Here is a 22,500-nt window from a genome sequence, read left to right as displayed (position 1 = left end):
AAAAAGATAAATGAGATATATATTATAAATATGTATTTGCCTGTGTATTTACTGTGATTCATAATCGAGAAGTAATATACATATACATAAATAAATATATATATATATATATATACACACATACATATATATACATACGTACGTACGTATATATCCTCCTCGAAGAACAGTTAAGACGTCGGAATCGATTAATTTTAAATTATGGAACGTCGAAAAAATCATATTTCTTCAGAGGAAAAAAAAACGAAGCTCTCTAACTATGTCAAGGACAATTAAAAAGGGAAAAAAAAGAGAGAAAGAACGAAAGAAAGAAAAAAAAATACAGAAAAATAGAACGAAAGAAGAAAAAAATAAAGAGAGAAAAAGAGAGAAAGAGAGAGAGAGAGAGAGAGAGAGAGAAAGAGAAAGAAAATAATCCATTCGAGAGAGACGGGTTCAACGTTCTCTTCGTGTGTATATAAATATGTATATTATATCGCACGCGAAAGAAAGAGAGAGAGAGAGAGGGAGAGAGAGAGAGGAAGAGAGAGAGAAAGAGAGAGAGAGAGAGAGAGAGAGAGAGGCTGAGTCATCGATATAACTTTACGCACGTAGTATATACGTGCTCGCTACTACTACAATTTCATTCATAAACGTAAAGCACTTACAACACAATGAAACCAAGCACACGTATGTCTCCTCTCTCGTCACACATACACACACACACACACACACACACACACATACACACATACGCACATACACACACACACACAACATATACACACACGTACGCACGAATACCACACACGTACAAGCGAGAAAGAAAGAGAGGGGGAGAGAGAGAGAGTGAGGGAGAGAGAGATAGATAGAGAGAGGGAGAGAGAGAGAGAGAGATAAAGAGAGAAAGAGAGATAAATAGATAAATACATACATAGAGTGAGGGAGTAGGAAAGCGTGCGCGCTATTAAAGCGTCTGTATGTAAATGCGCACACGTGCGCTTCGAGCGCACATGCCAATGTATATACATATACATTTGCATATATGTATGTTATATAAATGTAAATGTCTGTGTGTTTGTTTTTGTTATGTTGAAATTCACGCACATATATATCATCTTTCTTTATCTTTCTCTTTCTCTCTCTTTTTATTTTCTGAATGAGAGAAGAAAATACATAATTCTCTCTATTTCATATGCTCATCGTTTAACGCACATTTATTCACGCATATACACACGCATACCTATCATTCGTGCCAAAGTGTTCTTCTTATGTGGAAACTACAAGAGAAAGAGAGAGAGAGAGAGAGAAATATACATTGACTAGACACGATAGTTGTAGCGGTACATACGTTATTCTCTCGTGAATACGAGCTTATATACATTCATGTTTATATGTATGCATGAACATATATATATATATATATATATATATATATATATATATTTATGTATGTATTTATATGAGCGCTCGCGTGCACGTATGTATATATATATATACACAATATACGTATATCTATACATGTATCTATGTATATATATATATATATATATATATATATATATATATTTATGTATGTATTTATATGAGCGCTCGCGTGCACGTATGTATATATGAGATAGAAACATATACGTTTTACACACGACCTTACTTCGTATATGTTACGGTATCTAGGTCAGTGTCTTCCTCGAGAATGGCTTTTCGAGGCCCGATTTGACATTCGAGCTCGATTCCCTTCGTTTCTCTACATCGTGCTTTTCGTTGTCAAGGTCTCCCTCCCAATTTCTGTCATCTTCTATGTCAAATGTATTAATAGAAGAGAGAGAGAGAGAGAGATAGAGAGAGAGAGAGAGAGAGAAAAAAAGAAAGAAAAAAATAATTGTCTACCCTATCTTTTTTTTTTTCAACTTTTTAAATCATTCGTAAAGAAAAAAAAAACAAAGAAAAAAAAAAGGAAATATATCGAGGATAAAAAATATTCACTTCGTTTGATTAACAAAGGAAAAAAAAGAAAAATTCACAAAAATTGTCTATTTCCTTTTTCTTTTTTTATACAGATTATTAAACAACGTGCATATGAGATATTACGGATGAAGAATATTCAATCAATTCGATTAATGATCCTAATAAAAAAAAAAAAAAAAAAAAAAAGAAAAAAGAAGAAAGAATAATGGAATTTCATCTTTATAATTAACTCCTCTTACTGAAGTAGTATAAATTTTGCTTTTTCTTTTTTTCTTTCTTTTCTCGGAGCATTATCTCGCCAATTAAAATAGTTACGATAAAGATAAGAATCTGTTATAAATTAAGTTAGAACGACAATGAGAAGAATCGGTTTAAATGATATTCTTCCTTTCTTTCTTTCTTTCTTTCTTTCTCTGTCTCTCTCTCTCTCTCTCTCTCTCTTTCTCTCCCTATCTTTCATTTTCTTTTTTTTTCTTACGACCACGACCGCGAGCAATGTGGGTGAAGGCTAATGGCCGACCTCCAACTTTTAATCGACGATTTTCGCGAAACACTAACGGCTGGATAAGTTTTCTTATCGGTGCTGTTCTTTTTTACTCGAGAAGAAATGAGAGAAAGTATTAGCGAGTTTGCCTCGACGATTCTAATAAAATCATTTTATTTCTTTCAAACTTGACGCAAACGAGAGAGAGAGAGAGAGAGAAAGAGAGAGAGAGAGAGAGAGAGAGAGAGAAAGAGAGGGCACTTCAAATATTACACATTTATTCGTTAATTATAATAAGATGAAGAGAAAAATCAATTTTATCGGTAAGATATTCGATCAGCTGATCTTTTCTACAATCGAATGAGTTATTTCAATCTATTTGTTTCTTTCTTTTTTTTTCTCTAACTTAATTATCAATTATTAAGATAATTGAGAAGAAAATGATAATTAGTGCTTATATATATATATATATATCTTCGATCAGCTGATTTTTCCTGTGTCAAATGAATGAACTGTTTACATCTCTCTATCTGTGTGTATTTCGTTTTATGCAATTGTATTATTAATTATCACGAAATTATTACAATAACGAGAGAAGAAAATCGATGAGTTTACGATTTGTTTTTAATTATTATTTTAAACAGACGATTATGATCTTCGATCAGCTGATCTTTTTTCATAAGTTTAATGAATACTAATAATTTTATCGGATAATAATACAGAGTTAATTCATTTTTATATTCGATAAACGGACGAATCCGTACTCTTTTGCATTCTCCGAAGCAAATAATAAAAGAATTAAGATTCTTGAAAAATCGATACTGTAACGATTTTTATCACGATGACCATTGGCTCGATAAAGTATACTCGTAAGTCGTTTCGTTAAATTTAACAGAATATGTTTTGAAAGTGAATCGACGGAATTTGAATCGTTCAACCAACACTATGGAAATATCTTCCTTGTTGTGGAAAATTTACAAATTTTCCGGCATTTATGCAATTTAAATATTGAATTTATGGAATATCAACGAGCAATATAACGAGATCAGAGAATAATTAAAACGTTCGCGCATGTGTTTCTCTACCACTTTCCATGATTCTCCGTTTTTGTTTCACAACTGCGTGACAACTAAACCAAGCATTTTCGACAAACGAAACAATTTGACAAACGAATCCTTGATGACGCGCGAATGACGAATAAGAATTTTATTTATCTATAGATTTTTTTTCTTTTCTTTTTTCTTTTTTTTTTTTTTTTATTTTTACTATACTCACTAAAAAAGACAGATCCAAGATAGATGACATACGGATGAAAAAAGAAATTTATTTATCCTCGCTTATCTTTTTTTTTTATACTATATTTACTAAAAAAAGAAGAAAAAGAAGAAAAAAAAGAAAAAAAAGAAAAATGAAAGAACATAGATCCAAGATATCTCTTCGTTTAATGATCGAATGAAAAAAGAAAAGAAATATAAATATAAAGAAATATATATATATATATATATAAAAGAAAAAAAAGAGAACTAAGCGAGATCTAAGCGAGTCTTCGCACCTGCACGCTAACGTTCCACTTCTTAGAGTCACACGGCCCAGATTTTGCTCCATTACGTTCGGCTCGACTCCTTCGCGTTAAGACCTTCGCAGCTCGTCTTACATTTCGAAAACTTATGTAACACAGTAAAAAAAGAACACACACAAAAAAAAAAAGAAAAAAAAAGAAGAAAGAAAATAAAAAAAAGAAAAAAAAAAAAAAAAGAAAAAAATATATGCTTTTCACCGCGCATTAAATCAAGCACAAAGTAAAACGAACGAAAATATTTCCAACGCGTTACTTTCATTTCATATATTATATGTATATTAATGTATTAAAGTACAATTATATTACATGTGCATACGATACATATATACGTAGTACGACATGTAAATACGTATATCTCGTATTATATTCTCCTTCTACTTGCTCTTCTACACAAACCAACATTGTATTAAGCGAACGATTCTGACTCTATTTGATTCAACTTAACTCGACTGAACATTTACACGCTATCTTCAGATTCCCTATCTTCTTTCGACTTCCTGTCTTTCCCGGTTACATTCTGTCACAAAATTGTATTTGTACTAAGTATAAATCATATTCATTTTATCCGTATTATATTGCCCGTTATAATCGAGATGAAGATAAATATCTCTGCGTCAATGCAAATTTTTTTTTTCTTTTTTATTCGAACTAACGATAGAAAAACAAAATTTTAATTTAACTAATCAAAAGAATCCTGTCGAATTTCGTAAGAACTTTTTTTTCCTAAATCGTGCACAAATCTAAAAGATACAAAGGTGAAAAGTGACAATCTATATAAATAAGAATGATCTATGAGAGGATGATCTATGAGAAAAATAACTGTACCAGCTAAGAATCACTTGGTTGTTCACTGTGTTCAGTTAGAAACCGGAAACTCGGTTCCTGACGAGGCAAGACGAAACGAAATTGACGGAAGTTACGCAGCGAAAACGCTTCGCTGCCGTCGCCTATAAATCAGACTTCTTCTTCCATGGAGGACTCTCCCACCCCTTTCTCCATTTCCGCCTCCCCTTCTCTTCTAACAACTGTCTCTGTCACCGTGTGTCTACGTATATGTGATTCTTTCTCCTTCTCTTTCTCTCCCCTCTCTCTCTCTCTCTCTCTCTCTCTCTCTCTCTCTGTACACCCCTTATTTCTATCCTAGCCTCGCCCTCTTCTCTCTGTCTCAAATCCATGATGGCCCATATTGTCTAGTTAACGATCGATTCGTACGTTCAAAAAGATAAAAGAAAAAGAAATTTCCGATGCTCGATATACAAAATGAAAAATTTTTGTAATTTCAATCGATTAACAAATTATCTACCCGTTATTTCGTTTTGGACGATGTCATCGAATAAAATGAAAAAAATATTATTCATAAAGCCACGTCTCCAGGATGACGTATCTTTTAAAGGTATAACAAAGGAAAAAAAAAAAGAATATAAATCATAAATAAATAAATAAAAGATCCTATTTTTTTTCTGCTTTCTTTCTTTTTCTTTTTTTTTTTTTCCTTACTTTTTACTTTTCTCAAACTCGAGGCTGTCCAGATCGATGGTATAACTTAACGCTAGATATGTATCTATCGAACGCCATATTCGTCGATTTGCCACGGTCACAGCTGTCGTTTCTATTCCTCGTCTCGACCCGCAGCGATCGTGTTTCATCGCATCCGATGCTTCCAAAGCTCTTAGATGCTTTTAGCTATGTAGGTATCATACCGAATCGTCCTTCTCCGGACTTTTAATGTTTCGATACAAAAAAAAAAAAAAAAAAAAAAAAAAAAAAAAAAATATTGTCGGCGATATGAAAATTCTACTAAAACGTCGAGACGAGACACGACATGAAACGTACAAAAATCCTTCTTTCCTTCCCTTCCCCTCCTGCCCCCCCCCCTTTCTCTTTCTATCTATCTATTTAACATCGACTACGCTTCGACGAAAACTGCTCTTTCTCTCGCGAATTCGAAATAAATGATGACAGATTTAAAAAATATTTTATAAAATATCTACAACCATTAAGAACGATGTAGAATCTTCGATATATAATCACAATGGAATACGATTTTTTTTCGCACGTATCGAATGATAAAGGAAAAAAAAAAAAAAAAGAAAAACACAAGAAACAGATAACAAACACTTTTATATATTTTTTTTTTATTAACTCTTCATTAATTCAATTTATTTCGCACATTTAAAAAATGATTTCCCCGGACATACATATAATATGATAACGAACGTATTTACAACCCTTCAATAATCCCCATCATTAAATTAAATTATTAACTCTCCGTAATTCGATTTATTTTCACATCTAAAAAAAAAAAAAAAAAAAAAAAAAAAAAAGAGAGAGAGAGAGAGAAAAAACATATGACCCGAGTGTAAATACGATATTAATGAGAAAGAGAGAGGAGGGGAGGAGTATATAAATAAAAAAGAAGACAATAAACTTGCAATCTGTTATATAAAAAAAAAAAAAAGAAAAAAAAAAAGAGAAAAAATATAAAAATAATAATCACCTATCGTAGAGAAGAAAAAGGAGACCGGAATAAAAGAAGGAAGAAAAAAAAGAATGAAAAAATGAAAGGAAGAAAGAAAGAAAGAAAGAAAGAAAGAAAGAAAAAAAAAGATAGAAGTATGCAACGAATGACAATCGAAGGATGAAGAAATAACCGATGAACAAATTGGAAAGATATAATTCAGATTTATTCGTCCAGCTGATACTTGGACGCTGCTGAGTATCTCGACTTTCGTTGCGGCGGATCGATAACAGAAACCGGGGTGGGGCATTGTCGTATTCCCTCTGCCTTCCCCTTCTCTAGCTCTACCCCTTAGCCATCCCCCCCTTGGTCACCCCCTCGACGAGCATCCCTGACGCGATCGCGACGCTAAGGGCTCTGACGGTGCCCGCACGTGAATCCCTTCTCTTCCATACCCCTCCTCCTACCATCACTTCTTCTCCCCCAACCCTCCACTGCACCGATCTCAACCCCAATCCCAATCCCCACCTCCACCTTCTCCTTCTTCTCCTTTTCGTTGTCGTCAATGTTATCCTGCAACGTTGTAGTTAAATTCGTGTGAGTGCTCGTTCTATACAACGTTTCTATAAACGGGGAGAGGGGGGTTGAAATGACCAATGTTAAACGAAATTAAACTTGTTACTCTCTTTCCGTCTCTCTCTCTCTCTCTCTCTCTCACTCTCTCTCTTTCTCTCTTTCTCTTTCTGTCTGTCTGTCCGTCTTTTTCTAAAGTTTACAAAGTAATTAAGAATCCTTATAAGTAAGAGTTAATATAACGGATAATAAAATAATTTATAATTGATTATTATTATATTAATAAAACTTTGATTCTTTAAGGCAATGAAAATGTAATATACTTGAAAATTACTATCGCCTCGATATTACTCTCACTCTCTCTCTTTCTCTCACTCCCTCTCTCACTCTCCCTCTCTCTCTCTCCTTCTCTCTCTCTCTCTCTCTCTCTCTCTCTCTCTGTCTCTCTCTGTCTCTCTCTGTCTTTCTCTAAAGTTAACAAAGTAATTAAGAATTTTATAAGTAAGAGTCAATAAAAGATATAATAAAAAACAAATTTATATAATTGAGTATTATTATATTAATAAAACTTTGATTCTCTAACACAATGAAAACGTTAAATACTTGAAATTTCTATCATTTCGGTATTATTCCCTTTCTCTCTCTCTCTCTCTCTCTCTCACTCTCTCTCTCTCTTTCTTCTTCCATCTGTCCTTATTTGTCTTTTTCTAAAGCTTACGAAGTAATTAAGAATCTTATAAGATCTAATAAAGTATATAATAAAATATAATTTATAAATTGGATATTATCATACTAATAAAATTTTTGATTAAATAATGCAATGAACAATTGAAATTCGTATCAACTCGATATCATTCGATATATCTCATCTATATACGTCGATTTCATATTTCGTTAATAACGATAATAATGAATGGAAAATTTTTCCTAAACAATCAACGAGGGAGACATTTATTCGGACAATGCACTCCGTTAACGCGTAACATTCGAAACGAACATGACAGAGAGAGAGAGAGAGAGAGAGAGAGAGAGAGAGAGAGAGAGAGAGAGAGAGAGAGAGAGAGAGAGAGAGAGAGATTGTTTGTGGTGTGCGCGTGTGAGAGAGAGAAATGCCGGTACTAGTCTAATTATTTTTCGTTCAGAAACTGACAACCAGAACGACGATAGACTCTCTCGTGTAGTTTAAGCTCTATTTAAACTATATAATGATAAATAAATAATATTTGCGAGGAGTTTAATTTATCGAAAAAATTATCGTACGAAAATGAATACCTTTTGAAATGGCTCGCTCACTGAAGTGTAACTAATTCATGAACGATGATACAAGAGCTCGTTATAATAAATATTATCAACGTTCAAAGATCGATTCGCATAAAACGTATGCAATTAGACGTAGTTTAATTCATTGTTGAAAAAAAAAGAAAAAAAAAAAAAAAAAAAAAACGTACAATTGTAAGAAATAATCGCATAAGAGTTTACTCGCACAATACTAAGTAAATATGTTAAATGCGTCTTCTTGTTTCTATAATCGACTAAAAAAAAGAAAAAAAAGAAAAGAAAAAAAGAAAAAAAAAAAAAAAAACAAACTAAGCAAGAAAAACTAGATTGTTCTAGTTTAATAGTCAAGTTGAAGTTGATCTTGATATTCGTAAGAGTCATCAAATGTTATTATTTAAATGAAAATTTATATGAAGAGCCGTTAGACGGGACAAAAAAATAGAAAGAAAATGATATTTTTCAGATTATCCGAGATAACCAGATTTTCTCTTGATATCTCGATATACATTATATCCGCGTTATATATATATATATATATATAAACGTATTATGATATATCGATATATAAGTCGACCATTTTTCTCGCTCTTCAAAGTTACTCTTCTTCTCGCGATTTCTTTTCGACGATAGATATATACATACATACATACATGCGTATACCCATCTATCTATAACGGATCTCTTGAAATTTCCTGGCACTTGTCCAATCAGAGTACTCCGACTTTCATCGTTTCCCTTGTCATAACACATTGCCGGGTTTTTCTTTATCGACTATAGGTTACCTACGAACACTTATTCGAAATTCTATTACGATTTCGTTCAGACGTAATCCAACGATTAAGAAGATCCATATAATACGCCCTCGAGTTTCTATTTCTATTTACGTATATGTATATTCATTCGATTATTTCGATCGATCGACGAAAAATCATTTGCGACGTAATAATCGTAAAGTCGGAAAGAAAAAGGGACGAATGAATGAAAGGATATATATATATATATATATATATATATATATATATATATATATAAAATATCGAAAAGGATAAGACCGTTTACGTGCGGATTGGTGGCTCTTTTCGAACGTACGACCGCAGACACACTTTCGTGCACGATATGAAACTCTACCGATAGTTTTTGGGCCGCGTCCGCAGACTATGATTTTTCCTATCGAATCGTGTTTTCAAAGACCGCAAGTCCGAATCACCGAATAGGTATGTATATACATGCATATACATATACATATATTTATATATATATGTACATATTTCTCTATCGTATGTAGTAGTATGTACATACGTACATAGACGTATTCAGAAGGGTAGTTCGATCAGCCCGCAAAAACGGACGCACGAAAAACCACAGATATCCATTCCGTAGGTTCCTACGTGAAAGTGCAAAACGCCATGGACGGTACTTAATTAAAACGAACGTAAACGAGCATGCGAATCGTCCATGGTTGCACCGATACGATTTTATTGCACAGCCATTCTTCGTTTCCTTTCTCCCTTTCGAACCACTACCTCGAAACTTCCGTGTTCGATGATACGCGAAAACACATCTTAGATCGGATACGAGAGATCGGTATTTATCGTTTTCCTTCCGAACGAGAAAATAAGAAAAACAGAAAGAAGGAAAAGTAAAAGTAGAACAAGAAATAAAAGAAGGAAATAAAATAGGATAAATAAAAACGTAATGAGACAATCGAAACAATTCGATCGATCGATCGATCGATCGATCGATCTATCGATCATCAAGTCAGACATTTATTTTTTCTTTTTTTTTGCTCTCTCTCTCTCTCTCTCTCTGATCTTTTTTTCATTGAAACCTTCGAAAACGTCACTCGTCAATTTCCATAGAATACTTTAAGTCGAGACATTTGTAAGAAGAAAAAGAAGAAGAAAAAAAGAAAAAAGAAAAAGAAGGAGACGATAAAAATCAAAGATAGCTGTCAACGTAGCTCGTACGAACGTTAACGTCGATACGTTTAAAGAAGCCACCATCGTCGTCGTCGTCGTCGTCGTCGTCGTCGTCGTCGTCGTCGTCGTCGTTGACGTAGCACTTTTAACCGTATATCGATCATCAGCTTCGCATCTCTATCGAGCGAAAGTTATTATTAACGAAAGACTACCGTCCGACTTCTATTCGGAGTTCGTTTCTTTCGAACACAATTTTAATACGTTTCCGTAGGCAATGAAGAAAAAAAAGGAGAGGGAGAGAAAAAAAGAGAGAGAGAGAGGGAGAGAGAGAGAAAGAGAGAGAGAGAGAAAGAAAGAAAGAAAGAAAAAAGAAAATAACTAATACAATGGGGAGAAAAGAAAAAGGTTCAAAAGAGACGACTGGCGTAGCGTATCTGTCCATACCTTATTTAACATTTGAACGTGATAGATGAAGGAGATAAAAGAAGAGAAATAGAAAAAAAAAGAAAGAAAAGAGAAAGAGAGAATATATATATATATCAAATAAGAAAAGACCATTACGATCTCTTTTTCCTCGCGAGTCACCTTAGAGCAGTTCTCGTGTTCCGGAAGGGGAACGCAAAGTCGGATCGATTTTAATCCTTTAGAGAGTTCGTAGGGGTACGCGGGAAAGGGGGTTGCGTTCATTCGTCCCTTCTCTTTCTTCACTCCTTTTCTTTTTACTACTACTACTACTACTTCTACTATTACCACTACTACTATTGTACGTAGGTAGGTAGATAGGTAGGTAGGTAGGTAGGTAGGTAGATAGGTACGTGTACCGGTTGGTTGGCAGTTAGCAAAGCGGCAGAACACTCGTGTAAAGAGTCGTCCACCGACGGAAAAGGAACCGGCAGTTAATCGTGCGTTAGAGGACGACTATACTGGGTGACGTTTAAACGAACTATGTTAAAGAAAAAAAAAAGAAAAAAGAAAAAAAAAGAAAAAATAAACGAAGAGATATAATAATACCACGAGAAATGCGAATGATATTTAAGAAAAAAAAAAAAAAAAAAAAAAAAAAAGAGAGAAAACAGAAAAGAAATGAAGAAAAGTAAAGAAAAACGAAATTATCGATCGCCCATGAGAACTCTTTCTTTTCTTTTCTTTTCTTTTCTTTTTGTTTTTTTTTTGTTTGCTTCGCTACTTCCTGTATAACGTTACTATTAAATAATTCATATTATATTATATAATAATCGAAGGTACACAAGTAAACTAAATGTTAACAATGCTTATCGTTGGTTAGAGATAAGACGAGTTAACAGTAAAATATACTCTCCAGTCTCACCCAATATATTACATATATATACATATACACATACATACGTACATGTATATGTATATATACTTGTATAAGCGTAGCGTATCCGTTTACGCGTCGTGCGTGTCCATTTCTCTCTCTCTCTCTCTCTCTCTCTCTCTCTCTCTCTGTTTCTTTCTTACACTGATCGCGATTTTCTCGTTCTTTCCTCCTTCTCCTCCACAACCACGTCGTACGACGTCGTCGTCGTCGTCGTCGTCGTCGTCGTTGTAGTCGTCAGAGGACGTACGCACGCGCACAAACGAAGAGGCACAAAGCTGTATAACGATATCTCCTGCACCGTGAGCCAAGCCCAGCGTCCAAGGTGCGTCACGCTCGGAAATATGCGTGCCTGCTTTTGCTTGCTGCTGCCTGCTGCTTGCCTGGCCTGCCTGCTTGCTTGCTTGCCTGTTCGTTTGCTTACTTGCCCTGCTTGCTTGCTTGCCTGCTTGCCTGCCTGCCTTGCTTCCCTGCTTGCCTTCCGCCTCACCCTCCAAGTTAAACTGCAGTTGCATCGATGCAGCAGACACACATATGAATGTAACTTTCAATGTGTCCGAGTTTGCGATCGCATAAAGACTCGCCGCACGAGTCCTCTCTATTTCTCTTTCTCTGTCTCTCTCTCTCTCTCTCTCTCTCTCTCTCTCTCTCTCTCTCACACTCTTTCTCATTATGTGTGTGTGTATATTAAGAATACACAACAAACAGTAAGACGAAAGAACGAACGGAGTTCGTAAGGACTCCAGGACTCTGTAGTAAGTCTATCTTTCTTAACGTCTTACGATCGGTAAAAGTACATGCTTTCCTTGATCTTGATATCTCCGAAAGAGAAGAAAAGTAAACTCTTATCTCGATATCCCCTCCTCATCCCACACCTCTTCCCCATCGCCCCTTCTCCACGAGATACTACTATATCATTTATATATCGAGATAATGGTGAGAATTTCTTTTTTTAATTCTTTTTTTTTCTTTCTTTAACTAATATAAGTTTTATTCCTCGTGGTAGGTTATATTTACGTAAGTTCATTCGTTCAATAAATAAGATCGATAAGAGCGTGTAAGGTATATCTAAAATCGTCGATACATAAAAGATCAACAACTACGTAACAATCCCATGCGCGTGTGAAGATGAAATAAAAAAGAAAAAAAGAAAAAAGAAAAAAAACGAAAAAAAAAAAAAAAGAAAAAAAAAAAGAATTCTCGCTCGTATTATTACAAAGATAAAATACTCGTGTTATCTTACTAACGTAAGGAGGGGGGCGCGGGAATAAAGAGAAAAACAAAACAGAAAAAAATAACAACAAAACAGAATCTAATAATCTCGATTATCATCGATAGCTAACGATCGTTTTACAAACGTAAAATATAAGAATGAGGATCGGCGAGAACGATTTAAAGGTCCATCGCGTGGAGGGAAGAGCGGACTCTCTCAAAGATAACTATTATGACTATGACTAAAACGAGGATGAAAACGAAGATGAAAACGAAGACGACTAAGACGACGATGTGGAAGATGAGAAGAAAAAGAAGGTAGAGGAAGAGACGAACGAAGGAGGAGGAGGAGAAGGAGGAGGAGGAAGAGGGCATAACGAGGAGAGATCTCGGCTCGCGTCCAACGCACACGCGTGCACGAGGCACTCGCGTGACGCAAACGGCGGCCTCTGAGCTTCTGTGGCCGGTGCGTTGAGAGGACGGACGCGATCTCGTTGCTTGCTAGAGAGAGAGAGAGAGAGAGAGAGAGAGAGAGAGAGAGAAAGAGGGAGAGAGAGAGAGAGAGAGAGAGAGAGAGAGGAGAACGTCGATACTCTCTTTCCATCGACGTATTAGTCGGTTCGACATCGTCGACTAACTATCCCGACGTGCCATCGAATATCCCTCTTTCCACTTCTCCCTTTCTCTCTCTCTCTCTCTCTCTCTCGTTTGCTCTTTCTCCAGGGCTGCTGTGAGAGATGAGAGAGAGATGGTATGTGTGTGTATATGCGCGCGCGCGCGTGTGCACCTTCCTTCGTTCGAAAAGCCGACCGCCGATCCGGATCGCAGTCTCTCTGTGGAGAATACGAAGCAAGGATACGGTGGAAGGTAAAGGGAGAGAGAGAAAGGGAGAGAGAGATGGAGAGAGGGAGAGTCCCGGACATAGAGAGAGAGAGAGAGAGAGAGAGAGAGACGTGGAGGAGAGATCGATCGTGTAGAGGCGGCCAGAGAGTCGCGAGTTCCTCGTTTTCGTCACAGTTTCCATGCCGCTGTGAGACGCTTTTGGAAAGGCTTCTAATGGCGCTCGACGTGATCTCCCTCAGTTTGAAATACTTTAGAGATGGTACAATGAAAGGGGGAGAGAGAAAGAGAGAGAAAGAAAGAGGAGGGGACATAGGGGTTACACTTGTAGTGGATTGTATGTTCAGGATGTTGTCGAGAGAATGAAACGATTTTTGCGTACTTTTCGTGTCAATAAAAATATGTTAATATATATATATATATATATATATATATATATATATATATATATATATATATATATATATATATATATACATATATACGTGTGTGTGTGCGTGGTCATATACACATATCTATGTGTGTATGCGCGTGCAAGTGTTATTATATATCATATATATTGTCTTATATATCAATAAAATTATCAATTGCATATTTTAGTAATAAAGTAAACATTTAAATTATACAGATAGAAATATGTCCTCTTTTGACTAACAAATGAATATATATCTATATGTACCTGCGAAAAGTGAAATGAATAAAAATGATATCGTTAAATTCCCGTCATATTTTTCTTCCTTCCTTCCTTTTTTTGATCTATCTGTCCATCTATCTATCTATCCATCTATCTATTTGTTTATGTATTTATTTATTTATTAATTTTTTCGTTTTGTTTATTTGGATAAACCTCCAGAGCGGGAAATTTTTCCTTCGACTTTCCGTGACACCCGTGTTCGGTTAAATCGATCGAAAACTGTCACTTCCGATAAAGTATAAACGTCGAAAACGTGTACCGCGAATAGTAGGTGTCCCATGGCAGGTGTCGTACTACCGACGAATTAATTAATGGCCAGGGCAACTGTAATTTAGTTTAATTAGTCCGAACGCGCGTTATGCGTAGCGTTGTAGGGGGAAAAAAAAATAAAAAAAAGACAAATAATAAAAAAAAAAAATAAAAATAAAAAATAACCGGATCTTCCAACGAGCGATCAACGCTTGTCTCTCTCTCTCTCTCTCTCTCTCTCTCTCTCTCTCTCTCTCTCTGATTGTAAGAGATGGACGCACGTGGGTTGGTTATCGTTATATCAATCTAACCATGTATGTATGCGTATACGTATGTACGTACGTACGTACAGAGATTTGTGCGAACCTTTTGTTATTTTGTTTTTATTTGGTCGCTGACTGTGAAACACGAAGCTCTCGGCGCACGTTTTGGTTACCTACTATGTACCTACCTACCTACCTACATACGGGAGCACGATCGAATAATTACAATGTTCATTCGCTTTCTTTCTTGTATTCTCGTTGGGTTGCGTTGTTGTTGCTATTGTTGTTGTTGTTGTTGTTGTTGTTACGGAACAGGTAATGCGAGAAATGCGAAAATCGAGCTGAAATATCCCCTACCTCTATTTCGCACCGAACATACGTCGTGCATATATGTATGTAAATCAAAGATTCGATATATCTACATAGTTACGTATATTTATTACCCTTTTATAACGTTCTTATGCGCGCACAGGACAACGATGCAAGGATATCGCACGCGAAAGGAGATAGAGAGAAAGAGGGAGAAAGAAAAAAAAAAAAAAAAAAAAGAAAAAGACAGGAATAAAAAAAAAGATAAAGATATATAAATTACGTGTATATATTAATTTTTTTATCGTTTATTCGTTTCGAATAAACGATAAACGTTGTTCTCAACGGGTTAATTCGGAATAATACATAATATACATTACAAGAAAATAATATTAAATACACGTTACAAGAAAAAGAAAAAGAAAAGAAAAAATAATATAATATTATATATAGCAAACAACGTGACAAATCCGTATATATAACGTTCTCTCTATTTCTCGGATATGTACATAAAGAGAAAGAAAGAAAGGAAAAGAAGGAGGGAGAGGGAGAGAGAGAGAGAGAGAGAAAGATAAAGATAAAAAGAGAAAGAGAAAGATATAAGAAAAAGAATCGTCTCTCCAAATCGACGAACTTAACTTCGGAGCACGTTTCGACGTTGATTCGAGTCGACACGGTAAGAAAAACATATTTCAAGATGGCAAAACAACTTTTTCGTAGGTGTCCTTTCCGAGACGGTGCGAGACAAGATGGAAGTGTGATAGAGAGAGAGAGAGAGAGAGAGAGAGAGAGAGAGAGAGAGAGAGAGAGAGAGAGAGAGAGAGAGAGAGAGAGAAAGAAAAAGAGAGAAAGAAAAAGAGAGAAAGAGAGAGAAAGAGAGATCTGTACGAGAAACGAACTGAGAGAAAAAGAGAGAGAAAATCGTGCCGATCAACAGCAGCTTGGAATTCGCTTGCTGACTCGCTCGTATTTGACCGAGGTAAACCGCTTCGCTCTTCCCAAAATAATTCTTACCGTTCCCCGAACCGTACACTCCTTCTTCTTCTTCTCCTCTACCACCACCACCCTTCTCCCACCTCCCTCCATCCTTCCTTCACCTTCTCCTCGTCCTTCCCCACCCAAACTTCCCTCTTTTCCTTCCTCTTACCCTCTTCCTCCTTCTCTCTTCTTATATAATTGCGTCTTTACGCGCACATTTAACATCCCCCAAAATGACGTATCACGACAGTGGCCGATAACGCTCTCGTTTTCGCGCGCACGCCACACAGAGAGAAACAGAGAAAGAGAGAGAAAGAGAGAGAGAGAGAGAGAGAGAGAGAGACAGAAACAGAGAAAGAGAGAGAGAGAGAGAGAGACAGAAACAGAGAAAGAAACAGAGAGAGAGAGAGAGAGAAAGAAAGTGAGAGAGAGAGAGAGAGAGAGAGAATACGGTCGATCCGATCGATCGCGAAACGAGCACCTTACTGCTTACTACACTTCCAATCGTCTGGGTTAGAGCTTCCAGGGAAGGCTCTCTTTCTAGGTACTTATATCAAACTGAATCTTCCTCTTTTTCTTCTTCTTTTTGTTTTTCCTTTTCCTCTTCTTCCTCCATCTTTTTCCATTTCTCGACCAAAACTCCTCGAGCACGACGACGTTCATTTTAATTCGTACACGATCTAAGAAAGAGAGAGAGAGAGAGAGAGAGAGACGAGTTTTGTTTTTTCTTTTTCTTTTTTTTTTTATAGCTCTTTCTATTATTTTAATATCGCAACAAAGATTCTTCGTTGATTTTTATCGATGTTGGACATATTTTTATACTTAAGAGGCCAAGTTGGCGGGGTTTTTTTTTTCTTTTTTTATATATATATATATATATATATATAGAGAGAGAGAGAGAGTTTCTCTCTTTTTTCGTTTTTAATCTTCGTTTATTTAAATTGCGAGAATAAGTAGGTATCTCGATGTGTGTGTGTGTGTGTATGTGGGTAGGTGATATGTGCATGATACTGACAACGAGAAAAAGAAAAGGAAAGAAAAGAGAGGAAAAAAGAAAAAAAAAAAAACGAAAACAAATATAAGAAAACATAAAAAAGGAAAGAGAAAGGAAGAAAAGAAAAGAAAAGAAAAGAAAAGGGAAAAATAAATAAGAAAAAGAAATGTTGGCATCGACCGGTCAGCCTCGTTCCAAATATCAAGAACGCGTTGGGTCGATAATGCGTCGGAGAGTAAGTTGCCAAAGTAATCGATTCGCATGTGTTATATATGTATATACGAATGTATATAGGTACATACGTATGTTCTTAGGTATGTAAGTACTTACTTACGATACGGTACGACGAGGCATGCTATTCGAGCGATTAAAAACTCCTCTCTCTCTCTCTCTCTCTCTCTCTCTCTCTCTCTCTCTCTCTCTCTCTCTTTGTCCGTATGGTCGAACTTGATCGACTATCTTCCGATCGAACTCGAAACATTTTTCAATCATCAGCGTCAAACTATACATAGATAGATAGATAGATAGATAGAAAGATAGGTAGATAGATGGATGGATAGTCATTCATGAGTCCATTCATTGAATGAAATCCATATATCGGAAAACTCGTATATAACTCGATATATATATATATATATATATATATATATATATGACGATACAAATTTAAATGATTAAGGTTTAATAAATCACTGAGAGATAAGAGAAGAAAAACGATGAGATAGAAAGTGACGAAGTCTTTCTTGATCTATACGTTCTACTTATGATTACGCCATATCGTGTACACCTGTAAGAAAGAAAATACGCATGTGTGTGTGTGTGAGAGAGAGAAAGAGAGAGAGAGAGAGAGAGAGAGAAAGAGATGAGTCTATACGAAATACATATATCCATACCTACATGTATATATCCATACCTATACATAATACATATATACATACCTACGCCATATATCCATGTAATAAACTAACTCAAACGCGAAAACTAACTCAAATTCGATGCTCTCTCTCTCTCTCTCTCTCCCCCTCTCTCTCTCTTACTCCTCACTATGAGTTTCTTCCGACTATGAGTTTCTTCCGACTATTAGTAGTTCTTATCGTTAGATAGATAATAAATAATTAGACAACATTTTCTTTAAGTATCACGAGATTATCAAGGTATTTCTATGCTCTCATAAAGATAGATAGATAGTTAGATCGTTTAATCGGAATAACACGATCACATTTGAAGAGAGTTTACTTCGAACGTAAGCTTATTCACTTCGAACTGATCGAATCAAATATTTTTAATATCTCTCTCTTTCTCGCTTTATCTCTCTATCTATCTCTTTCTTTCTATAAGAGAAAATTCTTGGAGAGTAACGCGTGTTATGATGATTGTAATGACACATTGCGAGTACAATGACGCATAGTACGAGACAAAGACAGAGGGTATGGCTAGTCTCAGCATTGTAAATTCTTTCTCTCTCCTCTCTCTCCCCCTCCCCCTCCCACTCTCTCTCTCTCTTTCCTTTCTAGTACCGAACGCGCTCAATAATCCCGATGTCTTGAAAGGTGATCACGAAACCGTGACGAGAAGCCGTCGGAGCGAGTCGCCGTGTCTTCGTAAAGAGAGAAAGAGAGAGAGAGAGAAATGTGGAGGTGGAAGTGGAGAAGGAGAAAGAAAAGAAAGAGTCCCCTGCTTCCGCTCTCGATCGTCTCGTCCGTTCAGAAAGTACGAACGTTATTCCTCTGTGTATTTGTAAATACATACAAGTATATATCTACACGTACGTATATACCTACATACGTACATCATACAAGGTGAAACTCATTGTTTTCGCCACGTCGAGAGAATATTTGTAGAACGGTTAACGACCGTGAGAGAAGGAAGAAGAAGAAGAAGAAGAAGAAGAAGAAGAAGAAGAAGAAGAAGAAGGAGTACGATCGCTCATCTGTACTAGTACTTGGAATCATACCGATTATCATAGGTAGACGATAATAATCGTGAAAGAAATTCAAAATATATATCGAGATATTATTCATTTTGAAGAAAATAATAATAATAATAATAATAATAATAATAATAATAATAATAATAATAATAATAATAATAATAATAAATCATTTTCGGTGAAACGTAAAAACGATAATATTTTCGATAAAAGATAAAGATACACGATATTTATTTTGAAAGAAGGAAAGAAAAAAGAAGACAAAAAAAAGGGAAGAAAAAGGCAATAAAACGTAAGAACGAAAATATATTCTGTAAGAGACAAAGATACTCGCACGGTACAAAACTATTCTTCTAGTTATCTCTATCCCTCTCTCTCTCTCTCTCTCTCTCTCTCTCTCTCTCTCTCTCTCTCTTTCGAAGAAGAAAAATAGTGAGCCTTCGTGGAAGAAAGCGTAGGCAGGTAAAACCACGCACACGCGTATACGCGTAGGTGTATATCGACAACAGTGAGTAAGAGAGAGGAAGAGGGAGAGAGGAAGCAGAGAGGTAGTAGTCGTTGTAACGAAATGCTGCAAACCTATGTACCGATACTGCAAGACCGGATGACGTGCGTTCACGACGAGCAACTTACGTTATGGAAAGTCCACAAGCCAAGCTCGATATTTTCTCTTCGCTATGATAATTCTTCCTTCCTTCCTTCCTTCCACAATGTTTTTTTAACTTCTTCACGCACACTCATACAGATATATATATATACATTCATATATATATATATATATATATATACAATCTTATTGAATTTTTGAATCGCTGTATCGTTATTATCACTTAATTAAAAACAAAAAAAAATGAAGATAATCAGAGAACCAAATGAAAAAGACAAAAAAAAACAAGATTTATCTTTCAAGGATTGGGAAAAGAAAAGTGAGAAAAACAAAAAACACAAACCGAATGAAAATTATCCCGCGGATATATATATATATATATATATATATATATATAAATATTATCGATTAGATTTTTCTAATTGTTCAACGATCGAATTATCAATTCGTGTAAATTAGAGTCGCATTAGCAATTGGTCAATTTAGATCGATATCTTATTTATATCGCGATATCTCTCGCGAAAGAATGACATATATATATACGAATTCATAGATAGCTAGAGATAGCAATATGAATAGAGATAGAGAAGCTTTTTGGGAAGCGAACGAAAACCGGTTGGAAAGCGACCGACCGGAATCTGCAAGAGGACGAAGAATGATCCACGTGGCTCGTACGACGAGAAGCACACTGCACACTGATTCGAGCAGAAAGAGAGAGAGAGAGAAAGAGGAACGGATGGATGGACGGACGGACACGAACGACGGATGGACGGACGGATGGATCTTTGTAAAGGAGGAGAACCCGAACACGCTCCTGGAACTCGGCAAGAAACGTCGAAGAAAGAGACAGAAAACACGAACACGACTCGAGGGAAAAGAAGCAGGTAAGAAGTTTCGTCGTCGTCGTCGTCGTCGTCGTCGTCGTTGATGAACGAGAGACGATGACTATCTTTCCGTGCTAGCTTCGAGCTCGAGGAAAAAAACCTTTTCTAATGTTGCGAGATTAGAAGATAGATTTATGCGAGTTTTCTTTTCTTCGTTCTTTTTCTCTCTTGTTTTTTTATTTTCTTAATAAGATGAATCCATTAATTAATCAAATATATATATATATATATATATTTGTTTGTATATATAAATATTTATTATTACATATATAAATTTGCATCAATAATATATAAAATTTTATTGGTATTATATTATATAAAATATCGTGTTTGGAATACATATGCGTACACATTTCTCTCTCTCTCTCTCGCACGGTCTCTACAATGTATTTAAAAATTGATTGTCAGTATAAAAATATTAAGGATAATTATATATCCCAATTATCGATTTGAGATTATATAAAGAGCATACAAAAAAGAGAGAGAGAGAGAGAGAGAGGGAGAGGGAGAAAGAGAGAGAAAGAGAAAAGAAATAAAAAGCAGGAAATAATGTCGTAACGCGAGAGTTTTCTTTGAAAAACGTACGTCGGTGTCGTGTTCTCTTTCGTATCCAAGCATAGTACATACCTGATTGCACAAATGACTGAGCTCGTCGAACGCATGACGTCAACAAGAGCGTGCTCTTGTATCGTAGATCGCAACGCCGATCCGGGAACGATTAAATCCTCGTCTGCGATCGGTAAATACCCCTCTGATACGGGCTTAAGATTGTCGAGCTCGAGCGCTATTTTCAAAGGAAGAAGAGACGAAGACGAAGAATAATATGCGACAATGCCACGTCAGTGTGTCGGCTAGCTTCGCAATAACATTATCCTTTTTTTTCTCTCTCTCTCTCTTCCCTCCCTTTCCGATCTAATCATATTCCGCACGAATTCTGCATACCGCACCGAAGAAGAACTATCACTTCACTACTATTTCTCTCTTTTCACTGTTAAAAATAACTTCACTCGAATGAACTTCACACGGGTAAGGGAGGGAGGTTGTGTATGAGTGTGTATGTGTGTGTGTAAGAGAAAGAGAGAGAGAGAGAGAGAGAGAGAGAGAGAGAGGGTGAAAGGGTTCAAACTACTAACATAAATAAAACAAACAACGATCGATCATCTTCATCACTGATTCACACGCAACTTTGCAACGATCTCACCTCCTCACGACGATAGGCGCAACGATGTCGTTTCTTCTCTCTTTTATCGTCGTTCACCACAAAAAGAAAACAAAACAAAAAAAAATAAAGAAAAAAAAAAAAAGAAGAGACACAAGAGGAAAAAGAGGAACGCGTTCAACGACTAAACTCGAGAAAAATAACGCGAAGGATATATATACATACATGCACACATATACATATGTATATATATATATATAATCGAAGTCCGGAGTTCGAATATGCTTAAGAGAGAACTGTGTTAGAGAGAATCGAGAAAAATACAATATATAATATAAAAGGCGCGTATCGTTTGAAGAGTTATTTCAACGAAAGAAAGCGAGTGCAACGCACGCACTAACTCTCACGCACAAAGGCAAGCAGGCAGGCAGGCAGCAGCAGATAGGCACGCACGCACGCACGCACGCACACGTCATACAGTACAGGGCCGCCGCTCGACGCACACTGCCATTAGCGGCACCATCGCCATCGCATCTACCACCACCACTACTACCTCCTTCTCCGCCGCCGTTACCACCACCACCACCAACCTTACTACTACTACTACTACTACTACTACACTACTACTACTACCACCACTACCACTACCGCTACCACCACCACTAGCGTCATTTCCACCACTACTAATACAGCGGTACCACCACCAGCAGCACTCTCGGCACGACACGGAAAGGAGTACTGCGCGTACCACGTGCTTCGTACTCGGAACGTGCGGTTGGCCAGACTTTCCCGCTCGGCCGCGTGTGT

At 36.2% G+C, this 22,500-nt stretch overlaps 1 protein-coding gene across 12 annotated transcripts in view; it reads right to left on the bottom strand.

Annotated features, from left to right (window-relative positions):
• The window catches only part of LOC118451471 (bromodomain adjacent to zinc finger domain protein 2B), a 132,259-nt gene that overhangs the window by 52,606 nt on the left and 57,153 nt on the right, over window positions 1–22,500 (bottom strand). Inside the window, exon 1 of one of the 12 annotated variants that reach the window (XM_035888058.2) lies at window positions 21,162–22,184. The exons of the other annotated variants lie outside the window; for them this stretch is intronic. The gene's annotated coding sequence lies outside the window, so the exon portion shown is untranslated. Of the gene's footprint in view, window positions 1–21,161; window positions 22,185–22,500 lie in introns of those variants that run through there. 12 annotated transcript variants of the gene reach the window in all.

This window comes from Vespa mandarinia, chromosome 2 (assembly GCF_050613455.1).
Source record: "Vespa mandarinia isolate Hongniang chromosome 2, ASM5061345v1, whole genome shotgun sequence".
Taxonomy (NCBI): domain Eukaryota; kingdom Metazoa; phylum Arthropoda; class Insecta; order Hymenoptera; family Vespidae; genus Vespa; species Vespa mandarinia.
The sequence above is the reverse complement of the archived record's forward strand: the minus strand, read 5'-3'. Positions and strand labels throughout refer to the sequence as shown.